At 44.1% G+C, this 17,856-nt stretch overlaps 1 pseudogene; it reads right to left on the bottom strand.

The window, feature by feature from the left end:
- Positions 1-13,694: 13,694 nt before the first annotated feature.
- Positions 13,695-13,792, bottom strand: LOC128070692 (uncharacterized; annotated as a pseudogene).
- Between the last annotated feature and the right edge of the window lie 4,064 nt (positions 13,793-17,856).

Here is a 17,856-nt window from a genome sequence, read left to right as displayed (position 1 = left end):
CCCCCATTTAATAAAATTATTTGATCTATAATCTGTTTTGATTATATGATCACTGAGCTTTTTCAGCTCTGAGGTTCTATGAACTAAAATGGAGAAGTTTGCAGCAATCACAGACAAAATCCACTTAGTAATATATCTGTATCATGTTTGGCTATCAGAATACGTATAAGAGGATTTGTTAAAAGGCAGAGTACAGGTGAAATAAGTAGATTAACTTACAGTATCATGTAAAATGAGTTCATTTTCTTTTTTCTGCACTCCCAAGTAAGGAATGAAAAGTAATCAACTCAGAAGCTTTTACTATAACTATCTAAGTTGTCATTTAGTGCCAATTAGCTCAGTGGTAAAGAATCTGTCTCCCAAACAGGAGACATAGGTTCGATCCCTAAGTCTGGAAGAACCTCTAGAGCAGGAAATACAACTCGCTCCAGTATATCTTGCTTGTGAAACCCCATGGACAGAGGACCTTTTAGTGGGTCACAAAAGAGTCGGACACAACTTAGCAACAAGTTGTCATTTACTAAAATTCCAATGTTTTTGTAAAACTTTTCTTTAGCTCTCTCTCTTTCTCTCTCTCTCTCTCTCTCTCTCTCTCTCTCTCTCTCTCTCTCTCTCTCTGTGTGTGTGTGTGTGTGTGTTACTCACTTAGTCATGTCCGATTTTCTGAGACCCCACGGACTGTAACCTGCCAGGCTCCTCTGTCCATGGGATTCTCCAGGCAGGAATACTGGAGTGGGTTGCCATTCTCTTTTCCAGAGGATCTTCCCGACCAAGGGATCGAACCAGCATCCCTTGCATCTCCTGCATTAGCAGGCAGGTTCTTTACTGTCTGAGTTACCAGGGAAGGCCCTGTCTTTAGGTTCAGTTCAGTTCAGTCGCTCAGTCTTGTCCGACTCTTTGCGACCCCATGGACTGCAGCATGCCAGACCTCCCTGTCCATCACCAACTCCCAGGGTTTACTCAAACTCATGTCCTCATCCTCTGTCATCCCCTTCTTCTCCCACCTTCAATCTTTCCCAGCATCAGGGTATTTTCAAATGAGTCAGCTCTTTGCATCAGGTGGCCGAAGTATTGGGGTTTCAGCTTCAACATCAGTCCTTCCAATGAATACTCAGGACTGATTTCCTTTAGGATGGACTGGTGAGATCTCCTTGCAGTCCAAGGGACTCTCAAGAGTCTTCTCCAACACCACAGTTCAAAAGCATGAATTCTTCTGCACTCAGCTTTCTTTATACTCCAACTCTCACAGCCACACATGACTACTGGAAAAACCATAGCCTTGACTTTGATCTTTGTTGGCAAAGTAATGTCTCTGCTTTTTAATATGCTGTCTAGGTTGGTCATAACTTTTCTTCCAAGGAGTAAGTGTCTTTTAATTTCATGGCTGCAGTCACCATCTGCAGTGATTTTGGAGCCCCCCCAAATAAAGACAGCCACTGTTTCCACTGTTTCCCCATCTATTTCCCATGAAGTGATGGGACCAGAAGGCACGATCTTAGTTTTCTGAATGTTGAGCTTTAAGCCAACTTTTTCACTCTCCTCTTTCACTTTCACTAACAGGCTCTTTGGTTCTTCTTCACTTTCTGCCATAAGGGTGGTGTCATCTGCATAGCTGAGGTTATTGATATTTCTCCCAGCAATCTTGATTTCAGCTTGTGCTTCATCCAGTCCAGCATTTCTCATGATGTACTCTGCATATAAGTTAAATAAGCAGGGTGACAATATACAGCCTTGACATACTCCTTTCCCTATTTGGAACCAGTCTGTTGTTCCATGTCCAGTTCTAACTGTTGCTTCCTGACCTGCATATAGGTTTCTCAAGAGGCAGGTTAGGTGGTCTGGTATTCCCATCTCTTTCAGAATTTTCCACAGTTTGTTGTGATCCACACAGCCAAAGGCTTTGGCATAGTCAATAAAGCAGAAATAGATGTTTTTCTGGAACTCTCTTGCTTTTTTTCCATGATCCAGCAGATGTTGGCAATTTGATCTCTGGTTCCACTGCCTTTTCTAAAAGCAGCTTGAACATCTGGAAGTTCACAGTTCTCATACTGTTGAAGCCAGGCTTGGAGAATTTTGAGCATTACTTTACTAGCGTGTGAGATGAGTTTCAATTGTGCAATAGTTTGGGTATTCTTTGGCATTGCCTTTCTTTGGGATTAGAATGAAAACTGACTTTTTCCAGTCCTGTGGCCACTGCTGAGTTTTCCAAATTTGTTGGCACATTGAGTGCAGCACTTTCACAGTATCATCTTTCAGGATTTGAAATAGCTCAACTGGAATTCCATCACCTTCACTAGCTTTGTTCGTAGTGATGCTTCCTAAGGCCCACTTGACTTTGAATTCCAGGATGTCTGACTCTAGGTGAGTGATCACACCATCATGATTATCTGGGTCATGAAGCTCTTTTTTGTACAGTTCTTCTGTGTCTTTAGGTAATTTCCCCCAAATCGATTTGAATAGAATGTACAGACAATCAGAACTCTGACAGTGTAGGTTAAATATGCATTACCCACCGAATGCCTAGGTAGAATGCAATAGGAGCTTTGGCAGTGGGGAGCTGTCTCTTAACAAGATAGCTTTGTGAGTCCCAGGAAGCACCAGACCTGCTTCCACAAGGAGGCTGATCCCTTTCCTTGACCTGTTAAAGGTCACTTCCTAAAGCCCTTTTGCCTCTGGATATGTAAAGGGAGTGTGTGATTCCCTCAGTTCTGTCTCACCACAGCAAAGATTTGAAATGGTGGACCAGTGTTACAGCTTGGTTACAGCTCAGTTTTATTTGGCAAGCAAAGGATAGTACACCTTCAAGGTGTGAGGGCGGGCCGACCCAAAAAGAGAGGCCTCAAGGGTCTTAGCTTCCTCCTCTTATCTGTTTGTCTCCTCCCCCTGAGCCTGCCCTATGTAAATTGGGCTAGCCAGGAGGGCTGTTTGCTTCACCTGAGGTTCTCACTCTGGTCCTTAGGTTTTCTTTTGTTCCATTTTCGTGAGCTTTTTCCTTTCTTTGTCTTTTAGCCACTGCCATTTTGGACTTCTTTTTCCTATTCTAACTACCTAACATTCCCTCCTCAAGAGATGGGAGGCACAATTTTTTGGGAGTAGGGGCATCGAGGTCTCTCTGGCTACTTCCTGCTGAGCTGGGATGGTGAGGGGCATTGGGCCTCCCCCCACCTGCTGGTCTCAAGCCTCAGAGTCAGAGTCCTTATAGCAGTGTCCTTGTTGAACTGTACTACATGTTGTAGCTTGTTGACCTGGGCAGAGACAAAATGGGTTAGACAATTGATAATATATGGAGCAATCATAAGCAACATCAATATGGTGATAACAGAGATTAATAGGGGTATTAGCCAACTCCAGTTCCCCCTCTCCAGGAGGATCCCCCAAGAGAGATGGTAGCCACCCCAAGAACTCTTCAGCTCATTCTTTGAGATCCTGCAGGATCTGAATGTTTTTCTTGAGGACTATGAGACTTTCTTTAACTTCGTTGGAGGTGTTTACCCAGAAACATGTCTCATTCAAGATGGCTCAAGTCTCTTCTTGTTCAGGGATCAGGGGATCTATCTCCTGTCTATTTGGAATACAACTCCTGCCAAGCTCTGTTGGCTCTTTAGAGCTATCCTGAGAAATCTTATCCCCAGAAACTTAATTTCGGGAGTATTCATTAGAATGGCACTCATTTGTATTCCTGAATAGGTATCTGAGATCTCCCAGGGGCTCACAGGTGTATTGAGTGTCCTCTTCTGTTTTCTTCCATGGCTTGACTTGTGAGTAGTGAATCCAGGAGTCATGTCCTCGTACCTTGACTGCTGGGGTGGTGGAAAGTATTACAGGGTAGGGGCCCTTCCATGTGGGCTGGAGTTGAGCCTTTGGGGACCCATATTTCCAGACTTTAATCAGGACTTGAGTCCCTGGAGCATATAGTGGTGGCTCTTTAGAAACTTTTGGGTCCTGGTTCACATCCCACAAGCATATATCTTTTTGGAATTGCCCAATGGTCATGGTATAAGACCGGAGAGTCTGAGCCTCTGGATCTAGGAAGAAGTCATTGACATAAATGAAAGGTCTCCCATATAGCATCTCATAACAATTAAGACCAACCTGTTCCTTAAGGGCAATACAGGTGCAGAGGAGAGCTATTGGTAAAGCCTCCTTCCATCCCAGGGAGTTCTCCTGGGTTATCTTTTTTATTGCTGATTTTAAGAATTGGTTGGCTCTTCTACTTTTCCTGAAGACTGAGGCCTCCAGGTACAATGGAGATAATAAGTAATGCCCAATGCTTTAGAGACCCTTTGGGTGACCTTAGAAGTAAATGATGTCCCATTGTCACTTTGTAATGACCTTGGCAGATCAAATCTCGGAATGACTTCATGGAGCAATTTTTTACTACCTCCTCAGCCTTCTCAATCCAGGTGGGGAAGCCTTCAATCCATCCTGTGAATGTATCATCATGACTAGTGGGTATTTATACCCTTGAGAAACTGGCATCTGGGTGAAGTCCATCTGCCAGTCCTCTCCTCAGTAGGTCCCATGCCATTGGATGAGTTGGGCCAGCTGGGGTCTTTGAGATCCTTGGGGGCTGTTAAATTGACAAGTGGGACAAGAGGAGACCACTTGCCTTATAGTTGTTTGGAGGCCCGTTCCTCTCAAGGACCTTTCTAGTAATCTTTGGAGAGCCTTCTCACCTAAATGAGTGATGGCATGTAAAGAGTTAACCAACTTCCATTGGAGGTTCCCATGCAGGAAAAGGAGTCCCTCCTTTTGGAAACACCCTATATGATCTTCTTGAAAGCCCTCACTCTAAGCTTTAAGAGTCTCACCTTCAGTATATGAAGGAGTTTCTGGCAAATTAGTCTGTAGAACTAGGGTGGCAACCCCTATTAGGTCATTGTTCTGTAATGCTGCTCTCTTGGCTGCCTGATTGGCTGCTTGGTTCCCTCGTGCCACTTCTGTGCTCCCTTCTTGGTGTCCTTTACAAGGTGAAACTGAAACCTCAGTGGGCAGATGGACTGCCTCCAAGAGCCTAAGGATTTGATCATATTTGATTGAGGACCCTCGGGTGGTCAAGTAGCCTCTTCCTTTCCAAATGGCAGCATGTGCGTGTATTACCAGAAAGGCATACTTGGAGTCAGTGTAAATGGCTACTCTTTTTTCTTTTCCAAGCTCTAAAGCTCAAGTCAGGGCTATGAGCTCAGACGATTGGGCTGAAGTACCTGGTGGCAAAGGTTTAGCCTCTATGGTCTCAAAATTGGAGACTACTGCATATCCGGCTCTTCTTTTCCCATCCGAGACAAAGCTGCTTCCACCAGTGTACCAGATTTCCTCAAAATTGGTCAGAGGATCTTCTGACAATCCCTCTCAGGGCTTTGTCCTTTGGTCCAAAGTTTCTAGGCAAGAGTGAAAGGGGAGAGAGCCCTTGGGTGTAGGCAGGAGGGTAGCTGGGTTAAGAACCTCACAAGAAGATATAGTCAGGCCTGGATTTTCCATCAGCACTGCTTACTATCTGAGGAACCTTTGATCAGACATCCATAAATGGTATCTCCCATTCAGGAGTTGTTTCACTTGGTGACTGGTAAAAATAGTTTGTCCCCAAGTTTTAAAGCATCTTCTATCAGGACTGCAATAGTTGCAAGATTTCAAAGGCAGGGAAAGATCTCTTCTCAAAAAGGGAGTAGGACACTCAGGGACCATCAGAAACTGGTGGAAAAATATTTGTCCATCCCAGCAACAAAGAAGTGCTTGGGTGAATCTTTTCATAATTGTTTTTCCTGTAGCACTCAAAATGGTACAGTTTTGAGAGGAGAAGACTCCAGAGTGGAAGGTCAGGACAGAGTAGGTAGCCCCTGTGTCAACCAAGAAATTCTGGGACCTACCTGCCACATCCAGTTTCACCCTTGGCTTCAGTCCCATGGTTATCTGTAACAGGCAGGCTGGCTGGAGGGGGCCACTTCAGTCCTGTTGAACCATCCTGAGGGAAGGCTTGGCACTTGACCTCGAGGCTGTCAGGTCCCCAGGGCAGAGGGCCGCCCAATGTCCCAACTGATGGCATTTGTAGCAAGCCATTTTAGGAGACTTGCCACAGTTTGGACACTGGCCTAATGTCCTGTCTGTCTACAGATTAGGCATTTGCCTTGTGCCTTGTCCTTCAAGGACTCAGGGTTTGCCATAGGGCTTCCCTGAAGGGCAGCCAGCATCTGGGCATGTCTTGTCTCTTTCCTTCTCTCCCTTTCCTGGGCTTTGGCCTCCCTCTCCTGTTCTCTGTTATAAAAGGTATTGGTGGCTATCTGGATGCTTTCATCTAAAGAGGCAGCAGGGTCTTGCTGCTGTAGCTGTTGTAGCTTTATCCTGATCTTTGATACACACTAGGACAGGAATTTGTCCTTTAAAATCACCTGTCCCTCATAAGAGTCTAAGTCCAGATTGGTAAACTTTTGGAGGCCCTCTTTTAGACTTTCCAGAAAGGCAATGGGGTTCTCGTTGGGCTCCTGAGTTATTGCTAAGACTGGGCACAGTCCCACAAATCATAGGCTTCCTTCTATTTCCATGGGTGGACTTCCTCAGGGGTGAGTCTCTGAAGCTTATTCTACTCAGTATTGTTGCAACCTGAGAGCTGGGTATCCCTGGGTCAGGGTGCAGATCCCCAGGCAGGTTGAGGCATGACAACCTCCTGGAGATTGAATACCCGGGCAGGCAAAGGCATGTCGACCTCCCAAGAATTGAGTCCCTCAGCAGGTCAAGATGTGTCAACCTCCTGGGACCCCTGGACTGGTGGATCCCTGAGCAAGCTGAGGCATGACAACCTCCCAGGGACCAGATCCCTAGGCAGGTTGAGACAGGTCGACCTCCTGGGACCCCAGGATGGAGTTGGGCATCCCTAAGATCTCCAGTGTGACTAGTGCTGAGTAGGATTAAGGGGTTGTAATCTTAACTCATTGCCAGTTTGTCCGCTGCAGATGGGAATAGATACCATGATGTAAAGCAATCCAAGCCTGTGCCCTGAGACTGGGAACCTGGCCAAATAGCCATAGGCCTTATCCTCTTATTGCTCTGAAGGAATGTAACTCACTGATTTTTTCCCTTAGTCCTCCATAAGAGCAGTTTAGGGTGTTTCCCATGGTAAACATGTCATTGTCGTAGAGTAATAGGAGTAATGACAAAGGAATGGATTATCTGGTACTGTTAGGGACATTAAGAGTATTTTAGTAATAAGCTGGGTGGAGTGATGTTGCCTACAAGGGGGCAGGGTCCTGGTTGTAAGAGTTAGTAAGTGGCTTAAGAACAAATTGATAAGAGGCAACAGACCAGATGTTCCATAAAAGTGGAATGGAGATTTGATCTGGCAATATGTTTGTAACTTTAGGAGAAGGGTGGTAAGGGTTTGGGCCCAAACAGCCTTCAGAGCTAACTCTCAAAGTGGCAAACATTGTCCTTGGAAGCCCAATTGCCCTTGAATGGATGTCACCAACAGATGGACTTCTAGCAGGCATTGTGTGCCTGTCACCTGCCCTAGCGGGTTCACTGAAAGATGCTGTTGTTATACATGTTGTGGGAAACATGGAAGATGAAGGCCTGAATCTCTAGAGGGATTGGATTTCCCTCCTAAGGGTCAGCTATTTTCTGGTTGTCCTGCCAGAAGATTGTAGAGGCAACATTATAGGCCCAGATGGGGCTCAGGAAAAGAGCTTGAAACAGGAGGGGAGCGGGCAGGGCATGACTTTTGAAAGAATGACATAGCCCAAGGTCATAACATAAACCCATTAAAATCAAGTAGGTCCAAGATAGCAGACAAATCAAATTCAACTAAGCCTTGATCCTCAATCTTTGAGCTAAATGACACACCCAGAGGTGCCATGACAGTTCCAAGGCACTATCAAAAGACCAAGAAGTGGGTGGTTCCCCAGTTGTTGGAATAATCCTCCCACTCACTAACATATGAATTCACCCAGCTTGCAAAAACTAACCACACATTTCATGGCCACCACATACACCCTCTGCAATGGCACACACTCTGTGGACTGTGCTTCTTTCTGAATCCAAACAAATCTACCTCTTACCTATCACTGTGTCTCACTGAATTCTTTTTGCAATGAGACATCAAGAACCTGAGCTTCACTAGGTCCTGAAACCAGGCACCATGGGCTTTGGCCAGGCTCAAGTCCTGGTTGGACATGACTGAGTGACTAAGCATAGCACAAAGTCCCTGCCATGTGGGTTTGAGTCCCAATCTTAGGTAAACGGTTTCAAACACAATTTTCAGAAATGTAAAGATGATGATCTGCCCAATCAAACAGTGGAGAGTTAAGCTGAAGGACGGGAGCAAAAAGCAGTGGGAAAAACATGCTGAGGAAGCCCTTTCATTAACTTGCCAGAAAAACTGCTAAATGCCTGACCCACACCCACAATTTTCATTGGCCTGATGCTTGGCACAAAGGAGGTTAAGGACAGAAGAACCCTCACACATTTGGGCAACAGCTACTAGGGCACAGCAGATAATGGAGCCTTCAGGACACTCTGGGGAGTAGCCCCTGCTAGAGTCACTCAATTGCATGCCACTCACCTGTTCACAGGGGGCTCAAGGAAATAAGAAATGAGAGACTATAAAGGAATTAAGATTTTGTTAGCCATATGTCCTTCCAGCCATAAGGGTGAGGACCTCCTACCTTAACTGGAGGTCTTCTGGAATCTGAGATTGAGCCATATGAGCTTTCTGCTGAGTTTGTTTTTGCTGTCCCAGTTTCCAGCATGCTGAGCTTCTTGTCATTTCCACTGCACTGGATTTCCTTTGCTTTCAGCTTCCACCACATGAGCTTTCACCGAGTTGGGCTTCTGCTGTGCTTGGTTTCTGCCTTGCTGGGGCTGAGCTGAGGTTGTTTCAGCCACGTTAAATCCGAGTCATGGCACCAGATATGTCGGGGGAGTGTGTAACTTCCTAAGTTCTGTCTTGCCACAGCAAAGATTTGAAATGGCAGACCAGTGTTACAGCTCGGTTACAGCTCAGTTTTATTTGGCAAGCAAAGGATAGTACACTCTTGAGGCATGAGGGTGGGCAGACCCCAAAGGAAAGACCTCAATCTGTCTTGGCTTCCTCTTCTTAGATGTTTGTCTCCTCCCTTCCTTGAGCCTGCCTTATGCAAATTGGGCTGGCCAAGAAGGGGGCGTGTTTGTTTTACCTGAAATTCTCACTCTAGTCCATGGATTTTCTTTTATTCCGTTTTCGCAGGATTTTCCCTTTCTTTGTCTTTTAGCCACGATTTTGGACTCCTTTTTCCTGCTCTAACTACCTAACAAACCCATGCAAGCATGCAGCTCATTTAACCCCATGTGCCCCAGAGCCTGCTGTGTACCCATATCACCTGTGGTGACTGTGTGTGTGTGTGTGTGTGAAAATAGAGAGCCTCAGGTCCAACTGCCCATATATTCATAAGTTGGGCAGGATCTGCAAATCAGCACTGCAACAAACTTTCCAGCTGATTCTGATATGACAGATCCACAGACCAGCCCTTGTCAACCACTGACAAACCTCAGCTTGTGCAACTGGGGGACTGAGGCCAAAAAAGGCTAAATGGACTTGCTCAAGGTCACACAGCTGAGTTTCCAGAAAAGATGAACACAACTCTTTGTTTCTCCCAATTTGAAGGTGAATCAGGTAACTGCTTAACAGTCAAAACTGAAATGTGGAGGTGCAACTGTTACCAAGTCCAAGCTCGTTCTGCTCGCCACACAATAGACCAATGAATCTGAGAGACAAGATGTTGAGACAAGGAAGAAACTTTAATTGGGGAGCCAGGAGACTGAGAAGATGGCAGGCTAGCACCTCAAAATAACCACATCTTATTGGGGTCTGGATGCCAGGTTCTTGTATAGATCAAAGATGGGGGGAGGTGAGGAAGCTAAGAAAAAAGGCTATTAATCTTGCAAGTATCTCCTAGAATGGCAAGCCTCAGGCAGGGGATGTGTTAATTTCTTCCTTCCTGCCATCCATAGGTGGGTAGGGTTCTGAACAAAGGAACTTTAGTTTACCAGTCAGGCCAAAGGGCATGATTCCCTAAGGCAAACCATTCTGTATGATTATAATAACAAAAGCAATGAAAAGCAAATCAAAGAAATAGTTCCAACATGGAGTCAGAATTGGCTTCCTTCCTGCAACACAACCAGAGCTCAACCTTCCAGGGGAGGCAAAACTAGAGAAAGTTCTGGGCTGGGAGGAAAAGGAAGAAACCAAATGTTTAACCTTTCACTTTGGCACTATCTGAGAAAATTTTTTTCCAACTAATTTTGCTTATTTGGATGATGGGCCTAAATTCCATTTTCATCACTTTTCTCCACCCTACATTGACTCTCCCAAGTTTTTTTATACTGTTCTGGGGCACAGAACCTTTTGAGAGTAATTATGACTTTATGCAATATCAATGGAATATGTATTAAAATGACATAGTGACTGAATGCAATATGGTATCCCGAATTGGATCCTAGAATAAAAAAGAGACACTAGTGGAAAAACTAAGGAGATCTGAATAAAGTTTGTAGTTTAATGAATACTAATTTATCAACATTAATTTCTTAGCTTTGACAAATGTACCATTGTTATGTAAGATGCTAACATTAGGGAGAACTGGATGACAGGTGTACAGGAACTCTGCAACTTCTCTGTAAATATAAAACTATCACAAAAGAAAAGATTTGTTTAAAAAATGAGCTTAGGTAACAACAAACCAGAACAGTCAATGAAGCAAAGACAAATTGCTAATCAGAGTACTGATTCCCTCTCCCACTGGTGGAAAATCCTTTTGGAAGCTGACTGCTTGATTTGTGTGAGAAAGTTACTTAGGACAAAAAGCCTGTTATCTCCCAGAAGGTAACCTGGCTGAGTTGGGGAGAAGAGTGTGCTTTAATTTCAGGAGAATCAAATAATGATTTCCTTCTCTAAGAACACATTCTGTCTATGCAGTTTTCACTGAGGTAACTGTTTTCTATTTAAGTAATCAACAAAAGCTGGAATAACCTCAACATTGGGTTTATATACAGTAGTTTATATACAGTAATGGGATTAAACTGGATGCTTTCTGTAGTAACAAACATTAAAAAAAGTAATATTTTGTGAAGGTTGGTCATCTTCATTGCACTGCATTGGTCCTTATGGAGGAGGTGCCTGTGCTTGATATTGTAGGATGTGAGAAGTCTTCAAACCTCCTGTCTGCATCTCACCTTCCTGCAACAGTACCTGAAGCATCCCCTTCATTCAATAAACATTTTGTTGTTATTGTTGTTGATTAATTGCTCAGTCGTGTCCAACTCTTTGTGACCCCATGGACTGTAGCCCACGAGGCTCCTCTGTCCATGGGATTCTCCAGGCAAGAATACTGGAGTGGGTTGCCGTTTCCTCCTCCAGGGAATGTTCCTGACCTAGGGGTCGAACCTGCGTCCCCTGCATTGGCAGGTGGTTTCTTTAACACTGAGCCACCACGGAATAAAGCCAGGGAATAAAACATTCACTGGGTGCATTAATAACAACAGCTAAAACATAAGAAATAATTATTATGGGCCAGGTGATGATCATGAATGCTTTTAATTTTCACAACAACCATGCAAGGCAACAATGAGTTGTTATTTTTGGTTCTGTAAATGGGAGTTCAGACTGTATAGGAAACTTGTCCAGGTCAGACAGGAAGTGTGTGGCAGAGCTAAATGTTGAGCCTGGTTTTATCTGGCCCTTCTCACTTTGGATGTCATGGAAAAATGCTTAGCACTGCAGTGAACCATGCCACAGAGGCAGAGGGCAAAGAGAAAAGAGGGAATTATATCTGTGTGCTGATGGGAATGGAAGCCAGGAGCAAAGTGATTGGTTGGAGTCCTAGATTTCAGAGGCAGCTGCAGAGCACTGGTCATCTAAGTCGTGGGCGGGGGCGGCGGGGGGCGGGGGGGAAGGCATCTCTAAGGGAGACAAGAGGAAAGGTGAGGCCAAAATCTTCAATCTGCCCACACGTAGGCAGCAGGAGGTGGAGAAGGGGGTTGTTAGAGAGTAAGCAGAGGCCAGGAGAGGGAAATATTGGGGATGCATATGCAGAGAGAATTTCAAGAAGTCATCAAATGCTCTGAGAGCTTAGATATGACGGAGAAACAAGAAACAGTGGCATTTAATAATTTGCATCATATCAGTTCAGGCCAGTACAATAGGAGGATCAGATCCATATTCAGAGGAGTTAAGAGGCAGGGGGCAGCAAGGCAGGAGAGGGGATAAGGTCAGGGTGCATGTCCTACCCATTCGGTGGGGGATGTAAGGAGGGAGGAAGGATGGTGTCCTTTTCAAAGCTGAGAAATGCTGAGAGGTGGAGGATCCACGGCTGAGTGAGAAAGTGATGATGCACAAGGAAGAGGAGGAGGACCACTGATGCGACGAGACCCAGAGCAAAGGGGTTGCAGAGGGATGGAAGGCACCAGGCACTAAGAAGGAGCAGGTGGTGACTCCTGGTGGGACTGGGAGCATCTGCGGAGAGGGCCTCTCTCAGAGAAAATTCTTTCCCCTTCCTGCTGTGTGCTCCCTTCTCTCTCCCAGTTTCCAAGATCTGCAGGAGACTGGACTCTCAGCAGCTTGGGCAGTGTGAGGGCACTATCTTCCTGGGCACTAGGTCCATGAGTGGAGTCAAAACAAATGTCCTTTTGGTCATCATTTGGGGCTTGTTTCAGATCAGAGGTGTGATTTCACCAAAGGCTTCTGTTTTTAGTCTTTTATCAATACCACAAAATCACATTATCCCACTGATCATTAGATTACTCTCACTAACATCATAATCACATTGCATACCCACAAATACATCACTATTCACTTAGGGTAATCAGTTTTAATGACACTCGCTTCAGTTTCTTTCATAAATCACATGCTTTTATGAGATAATGGAGGAGAAACATCTAATTTTGAACTTGGACAAATGAAAAGTGAATGCATGTGTTTTTAAATGTATTTTTGTTGACTTCCCATGTCCATTACTTAAAGGGCAAAGAATATCTCCTGACTTCTCTTTTAGAAATAAATGAGGCAGGAAAAAAATAAATAAATGAGGCAAAAGTACAGTGGATTTTGAATACCAAAGCATTCACTGGAATGTGTTGCAAACAAGTAATAAACGTAGCTCCTCCTTCATTGGCTTTGCACAAATCTCAGCTGAATAGAAATCAATGGTGGGAAGCAGTGTGTCTGATAGTCTCTAAAAGCGGTAAGGAGGAAGATCTTAACACCACCCCTTCACAGGAACAGAATCAGACTCCACTTGCTGTGTTGTCTGTGGAAAATAGAATAGCAATTTCTTCCATCCAACAAATGTATGTTGAATTCCTACTATGCACCACACCAAGTACAAAGATGGATAAAACATTTTTTGTGGCACCTGCAGAGAGAGCTTCAGCAGACAGTAGCCTTGTCCTACCCATTTTATGTTCTCCTTCCATCTACGTCTGTGAATGCACACCCAGAGATCCAAAAATGCATGGATTTTATGTACCTCACCACCCCCTGCCCACCTCTCTGCCAGGGAAAGGCCAGCTCTCTGGAGTGCCCCATGGGAGGTAATTGAGCCACCCTACTTGGTGGACCTGCCCTGAGATCCCAACCCTGTGACTTCCTGCCTTCCCTCCCATACCCTACCAGTCCTTTAGAAGACACCACATCCTTGCCTCAAGCTATCCTTCAGAGGATTCCCACCACATACAGGGGCTCAGAGAAGAAGTTTTTTCCTGCTGGGTCAAACAGAAGTCAGCCTGAAGACAGATACTACACTTGATCTTAGCCAAAAGTCCAAGAAGCAATATAGTGAAAATGAGTATACTACCCAAAGCAATTTATAGATTCAATGTAATCCCTATCAAGCTACCAATGGTATTTTTTACAGAACTAGAACAAATAATTTCACAATTTGTATGGGAACACAAAAAACCTTGAACATTCAAAGCAATCTTGAGAAAGAAGAATGGAACTGGAGAAATCAACGTGTCTGACTTCAGACTATACTACAAAGCTACAGTCTTCAAGACAGTATGGTACTGGCAGAAACATAGATCAATGGAACAAAACAGAAATCCCAGAGATGAATCCACACACCTATGGATGCCTTATCTTTGACAAAAGAGGCAAAAATATACAATGGAGAAAAGACAATCTCTTTAACAAGTGGTGATGGGAAAACTGGTCAACCACTTGTAGAAGAATGAAACTAGGACACTTTCTAAAACCATACACAAAAATAAACTCAAAATGGATTAAAGATCTAAATGTAAGACCAAAAACTATAAAGCTCCTAGAGGAAAACACAGGCAGAACACCCTCTAACATATATCATAGCAAGATCCTCTATGACCCACCTCCCAGAGTAATGGAAATAACAGCAAAAATAAACAAGTGGGACCTAATTAAACTTAAAAGCTTTTGCATAATGAAGGAAACTATAAGCAAGGTGAAAAGGCAGCCTTCAGAATGGGAGAAAATAACAGCAAACATTTGGGATCGCATGTACACCCGTGGTGGATTCATGTCAATGTATGGCAAAACAAATACAGTATTATAAAGTAAAATAAAGTCAAAATAAAAAGTTAAAAAAAAAACAACAACTGGCAAAGAATTAATCTCCAAACTATACAAGCATCTCATGCAGCTCAATACCAGAAAAATAAACGACCCAATCAAAAAAACAAACACATCAAAAGATGCTCAACATCACTCCTTATCAGAGAAATGCAAATCAAAACCACAATGAGGTACCATCTTACGCTGGTCAGAATGACTGCTATCAAAAAGTCTACAAATAATAAATTCTACAGAGAGTGTGGTGAAAAGGGAACCCTCTTACACTGTTGGTGGGAATGCAAACTAGTAAAACCACTATGGAGAATAGTGTGGAGATTCCTTGAAAAACTGGAAATAGAACTGCCATATGACCCAGCAGTCCTACTTCTGGGTGTACCCCAATGTTCATCACAGCACTGTTTACAATAACCAGGACATGAAAGCAACCTAGATGTCCATCAGCAGATGAATGGATAAGAAAGCTCTGGTACATGTACACAATGGAGTATTACTCAGCCATTAAAAAGAATACATTTGAATCAGTTGTAATGAGGTGGATGAAACTGGAGCCAATTATACAGAATGAAGTAAGTCAGAAAGAAAAACACCAATATAGTATATTAATGCATATATATGGAATTTAGAAAGATGGTAACGTTGACCCCATATGCAAGACAGCAGAAGAGGCACCGATGTAAAGAATAGACTTTTGGACTCTGCAGGAGAAGGTGAGGGTGGGATGATTTGAGAGAATAGCATTGAAACATATATATTACCATATGAGAAATAGATGCATTTCACAGTCCAGGTTCAATGCACAGTCCAAGTTTGATGCATGAAACAGGGCATCGAAGCCAGTGCACTGGGACAACCCAGAGGGATGAGATGGGGAGGGAGGTGGGAGAGGGGTTCGGGACAGAGTTCTAGTACCTGTGGCTGATTCATGTCAATGTATGGCAAAAACCACCACAATATTGTAAAGTAATTAGCCTCCAATTAAAGTAAATAAATAAATTTTTTTAAAAAAGAAATCAACCTGAGGAAACCACATTCAAATAGAAGTAGGTGCATCCAGTCTCTGGAATGATGGTGCTTAAACCAACCAACCAAAAGAAAAAAAAAAAAAAACCACCCCGCATTTTCTGCTCTTGATCAGATGGCATGTTCTAGTTGAAGAAGCAGACATAATATGTAAGTTCATTCACTAAATCCTGCTAGGTGCCAGGATGAAAGCAATTAAGAGGTGAAATGGGAGTATTGAGGAGGAAGTATTCTCTGTGTCATGTGTGTAGCTGTGTGTGTGTATGTGTGTAGTGGTGCAATTGGTCAGAGTCTCGGAGACATTGTGTAGCGCTGGTGTTTGAGCTAATCCATATTGATGAAATGGGATCCCAGGGAGAGAAGAGGAAGGACATCCTGGCAACCTTTCCCCATGAATACACTGTCCTCTGCCCTAGCAGTATCTTTCTCCAAAATCACGTGCAAACTCTGTATGGCATAGAAAGCTCTTTAAAATATGGTCCCAGGCTGCTGATGGGACCTATGTGGCCCATACACTTTGCCTCCCTGAACTTCTTTTAGTACTTCCACAACATGCTTTTTCACAGTTCTTTTCCTTTGCATGAACTACTCCTGTCACCTAAATGCTCAGCTTGGCAAGGTGACCCTTGTCAATCTAGTACCCAGAGCAAAAGATGGGACCTTGGCAACAACCCCCAGGGCTCTCTCTCTCTGGAGCTGCTGCTGCCTTTTCCTGTGTGGACATGCTCTGGCAAGCTCGGCGGGCAGGGACCACCCTACTCTTCTGATTGACCTAGTGGGTATAATCCTGCTGCCCAGGTCTCTTCCATGGACAGATAGCTCCTAAATCAGACAGGTTGGGACCTGGGACCTTTTGCTGCAGAGCTGCAATGCTTGCACCTGGACAAACGTCTCCTCAAGCAACAAAATACAAATAAAATATAAGGGGCTAAAAATAACTGTGTGCCTGTGCAGCTGAGACAAATTCTGGACAAAAAGACACAAAGAGATCAAAAAGCTTAATTTTCACTTTTGAAGAGCTGGGAGAAAAAACAGGACACCACATGCCCCCTGCACTCAATACCACCAAGTTCAGTTTGGTTCAGTTCAGTCGCTCAGTCCTGTCCGACTCTTTGGGACCCCATGAATCGCAGCACGCCAGGCCTCCCTGTCCATCACCATCTCCCGGAGTTCACTCAAACTCACGTCCATTGCATTGGTGATGCCATCCAGCCATCTCATGCTCTGTCTTCCGTGTCTCCTCCTGCCCCCAATCCCTCCCAGCATCAGAGTCTTTTCCAATGAGTCAACTCTTCGCATGAGGTGGCCAAAGTACTGGAGTTTCAGCTTTAGCATCATTCCTTCCAAAGAACACCCAGGCCTGATCTCCTTTAGAATGGACTGATTGGATCTGCTTGCAGTCCAAGGGACTCTCAAGAGTCTTCTCCAACACCACAGTTCAAAAGCATCAATTCACCAAAGAGGTGGGCAAACCACCTAAGCCACCCCCTCTGGCCTGATCCCTAGACACACCCCTACCCTCACCCCATATAATGGGAACAAGGTCAGAACAAGGTTGCCCCACCTTGGTGAGTGAGGAAGCAAGGGAACCTGTTCTTACTCCCTCCTATTGCAGCAGGGGCATCAATAAAACCTTGCCTGAATTTGTCTGGCCTCTAGTCAATTTCTATTGATTAAGGAGTCCAAGAACCCTGGTCAGTAACTTACATATCCACTCACTTCCACCTACAGAAATGTTGAACCTTTTTGTTTTCAGCCTTCCAATGCCAACCACTGTGGGGAAATGGAGTACCGAGGTATGATGAAATTTTCCTCTGGTCTCATCACAGGTAGGCAGACTAGAATTTTCTGTTAAGATTACCCCAAATCTAAGCCCTACACTTTGTTGACCTCTTTATCAAAATTGCCTTTGAATAATTAAGAGAAAACTTGGCCCTCATTACAAAAATCTTTTAAAAGCTTATGCCTTTTGATCTCAAATCTTGCTCATGAAAGCTTTCCTGAGTGAATACAAACCTTTCAACGAAGACCTGTTTGTTGCCCCATCCACTTCAGCCTTTATTTGAGATGCCTCATTATGTCTTCCTCCACAGCATTATGCCTTTGCTGAATCAGAATTACAGCAAAAAAGTTAATTATGGAGTTGATATGATGGGCCTAGAAGAAGGAGGCTGGAACGAAGCCTTTTGAAGGACTATTATTCCCCATTGTAATAGGTTTTATTGCTATTAAGAATTAGCACACAATGGTTTCTACAACTGGATGAATTA

Source organism: Budorcas taxicolor, chromosome X (genome assembly GCF_023091745.1).
Source record: "Budorcas taxicolor isolate Tak-1 chromosome X, Takin1.1, whole genome shotgun sequence".
NCBI classification, from domain to species: Eukaryota; Metazoa; Chordata; class Mammalia; order Artiodactyla; family Bovidae; genus Budorcas; species Budorcas taxicolor.
This window is presented reverse-complemented; position numbering and strand designations above follow the sequence as displayed.